This window comes from Microtus ochrogaster, assembly GCF_000317375.1.
Source record: "Microtus ochrogaster isolate Prairie Vole_2 chromosome 14 unlocalized genomic scaffold, MicOch1.0 chr14_random_3, whole genome shotgun sequence".
Lineage (NCBI taxonomy): Eukaryota > Metazoa > Chordata > Mammalia > Rodentia > Cricetidae > Microtus > Microtus ochrogaster.
Genome location: NW_004949098.1, coordinates 10448488 through 10452346, shown reverse-complemented (window position 1 = coordinate 10452346; position 3859 = coordinate 10448488). Strand labels below are relative to the sequence as shown.

Below are 3859 nucleotides of genomic sequence, written 5' to 3'. Positions count from 1 at the left end.
TCATGCCTGGCTAAGCCTTTTATAAGAGCTGTTAAGGATGGTTAAACAAGGTTTGTGGAAGAGTACGCCATGCTTCTCTTCCATGGGATCAGTGCCTCCTAAAATTACTTCCCTTAGCTCACTGCAAACCCAGTGACTTAAAACCCTGATTATACCTGAGATCTGAGGTTACAAGTCTTGAGGGGTGCTTAAAGAGGGTCTTATCATCTCAGGGTGCGGACATTAACATATACAGTATAGTCTGATCACAGTGTCTCCTCCCTTGTCTCTTTCCAGATCTCCCCCCGCTTCCATCCAACTCCACAAACCTTATTTTTTCTCTCTCTCTCTTTCTTCTCTCTCTGGGAAGTGGATATGAGTCCCCATCCCTAACCTTAAAGCTATTTTTAATTATAAGTTCCATCAAAGGAGACATTAATTTTCTCTGTTCGAGTCTTACTGGGTATACAAACCACTCTTAAGTGGTTTAAGCCCCCTACACCCCACCCTGCCATACCCAGCAACAGCTGGCAACACAGACAACCTTATTGCAGTTGGGGTGAATGGCACGTCTGTCTGGGATTTTCACAGTACTGTCGGTACACTGAATCATTCTCACATTTCTCTCACTCTTTCTGTTCTCCTAAAATATGGAGGAAAATTTATACTTTTATTTTTATTTTATCTTTGTGTTTATTTGTCTGTATGTGCAACTCATACATGCAGTACCCGTGGAGCCAAAAGGGGACACCAAATCCTTGGAACTGGAGTTACAGATGGCTGTGAGACGCCCCTCCCCTACGAAAGCATCAGAAGCTCCTAACTGCTGAGTCATCTCTGATGGAGGAAGGTCATTGGCTAATAAAGAAACTGCCTCGGCCCATTTGATAGGCCAGCCTTTAGTGGGTGGAGTAAACAGAACAGAATGCTGGGAGGAAGAGGAAGTGAGCTCAGACACCATGCTCCCCTCTCCTGGGCAGACGCGATCCAGGATGGACATAGGCTAGAATCTTCCCGGTAAGCACACCTTGGAGTGCTGCACACATTATTAGAAATGGGCTAGTCCAGGTGCCAGAGTTAGCCAAGAAGAGGCTAGATATAATGGGCCAAGTAGTGTTTAAAAGAATACAATTTGTGTGTTGTTATTTCGGAACATAAGCTAGCCAGGCGGCCAGGAGCTGGGGCAGCAGGAATGCAACTCGCAGCTCCTACTACACATCTCTCCATCCCCAGAGCTGGGTTTTTTTTTTTTTTTTTGACTTTAGTCTCTCTCTCTCTCACCCCCCTCTGCCCCCCTTCTCTCTTCCTCCTCCATAACCCCCTGAATAAACATTCAACCACAAAAAAAGATTTTTTTCCACACTTAAAACTGCGGGGGGGGGGTCTTTAGCCTGTTTCTTGCTTCTCCCTCATTCCCTGTCTCAATCTATGTTTCCTGTTCTTAATTAGCCCTGTCCCCTTGGGAGCTACAGTGCCATCCATGCAATGTGACAGGCAGGGTTTGGCAAGATATCAAAGAACCTGCCATCATATCAAAGATTAGTAGCCTCAAATGAGCCATGCAGGACCTGTTTCTAAGGAGTCTTCCTTTCAGGACCACTCTGCATAACATGGGAGCCTTTGCCATCGTCGCTATCAGAGGAACTCTGAGCATGGGTGTTTTCCAGAAGGAAACTTTGAATGTAGTTAAAATGTGGCAAGCCCTTTCAAAGTATTGCCTACCCCACTCCATGTAAATCTTAATAGAAACCATGGGAAGAAGAGAACAGAAAAGATGGGCCTTATCCTAGAGAAGAAATAAGACTTGGAAAGCTTAGAACTTAAGATCTGAAAGTTTAAAGTTTTGCTTATGCTTCGCTTTTACTTTCTAACTTCTACGTCACCAAGTGGATCTAGACAGCACTGAAGACTTTGAAAAGTTCTTCAGACTCTGGACTTAACGCTTCCTACCAGGCAGTCTGCCATTTCGTTGAAAGAGAAATTACTAAAACGTCACAATTCCAAAGAAACCCAGCTGACTGAGTAATCCCTTTAAAACAACCATTTTTTCTAGTGGGTTGAGTGCCTCTACTTTCCACTTACTCTTTACTATTTAACAATGAAACCAACACATCTTTAAAAAACTTTCTACAGTAAAAGATGTTTCTATGTAAAGGTATAAAATATAATGTTTACGTCTTATTTTCTCTTTGGCAACTACTGTTGCTTGGACAGTCTTCACTCTCCTCCATGTATTGGAAAAATAACACCCTGACATAAGAAAACATGTCAAACAAGAAGAGGGAACAATGCCATGTACATCCCACCTCCCAATTTGGTCCCTGAGGTAGCTGTCCATTAGTCCTTACAGAGTATACCTGAAGTGTGTCCATGTCACCTCCTGAGCAGCTAAGCACATAGTGGAACTCTGTCATTCAACCACGAAGGCCACACACCCACACGGCTCTTTTGGGGTATGTAACAGTTCTCTATTGAGAGATCCATATGAAGTCCTCTGTACATTGCTCATCCCTTGGGCATGGCACTGTGGTTACAGAAGGCTGGTTTTCAAGTTTCAAGTTTTAAAATCTTCAAGACCCTCCAGCATCATCAGTATCTGACCGTCTGACTTTTTTTGTAACTTCAATTCCATTTTCTTCCAACTTCCTCTTCACACAATCCTGACATGCATTACCCAATAAAGTGGTGCTGTCCACTCGCTCAGCATCTGGACTTCGCTGTTTGCAGATCTGAGTGGCAAGGTCTTGCACATAGCCTGGGAAAAGATCAAAACAGCCCCCATAGGACACCACTTTAATTCCATGCAGAAGCATGTCTGCTTGATGCTTGAAGAAGTGGTCTTCGTTTTCCTTGAGCACTACCATGTAGTGCTCTAAGTCCACCTTGTTTGGCACCGAGTATAAGAAGAGAGCTTGGAATATCTGGTCGCGCAGGGTCTCTCCACAGCCCACAAACAGGAAAGACTTGGTGTGGTGCAGGTTTTGCAGGACTTCCATTACTTCTGGATCTTGAGTGACGTCTTTATAGCCGGATGGATCCAGGACCATCCCACAGGGGTCTGTGTAGAAGCCATGAATATGAAGAACACCATACTTGATGTGGCCTCTTGCCCACTGAAGGACCTTTGTCTGGTCCTTCAAGTCCAGGGACTCCATGGGCTTGCTCTGCTGCTACCCAAAGATCTCCAGCAAGGTGTCATAGTTTGTAGTCAGCACCATGGTGCCTCTGTCCATCAGACTGAGGATGGACTGTAGCACCACAGGGTTCTGGATGTGCTGTTCCAAGCTGTCAAAAATCTCCATTAGACAATCCTGGAAGAAATTGGGCTTGGTGTCACCTGTGCGAGGTGACATTTTCCGGATCAGATCATGGGCCACAACCAGCAGGTCCCGGTCTTTCATCACCTTCCTCCGAAACTCGGCAACGTCCCCAAGGTGCAGAACCTTCAGCTGTTCTGCAGCCTCGATGACTGCCTCAATACAGCTCCTCCAAGAGCAGAGCGCGGATCCCAGGGGCCACCACTGCACTCACACCAGTCCCAATGACCAGGAGCAGGTCCTGAGGTTGCTTCCTAATGAGGCTCTTTAAAAACTTTCTTGATTTCTGTTCACTTCTGTTCGTTGTCTTTTCCACTGACTCCATCTGTGAATCCTGCCGCGCTGCGGAGTCGCCAAGTGTCGCTCGCGCACTCTTGCTGCCTCCCACCCAGGCCGCGCCCCTCAGGCTGGCAGAGCTGGGATTTTAAAGGTGAATGTGATCAGTTTGGGTCTATCCAGAAAAATATCCAAATTTTAAGGTCAACTGTCTTGAGAATTTGATGACAACTGTGAAAATGGCTTTGCACTAGCCCCAGATTTTGCTTGATCATCGCTGGGTAGGA

The 3859-nt window shown here is 45.7% G+C and overlaps 1 pseudogene; it reads right to left on the bottom strand.

Annotated features, from left to right (window-relative positions):
* Positions 1-1358: 1358 nt before the first annotated feature.
* On the bottom strand, positions 1359-3633 carry LOC101989609 (annotated as a pseudogene).
* Between the last annotated feature and the right edge of the window lie 226 nt (positions 3634-3859).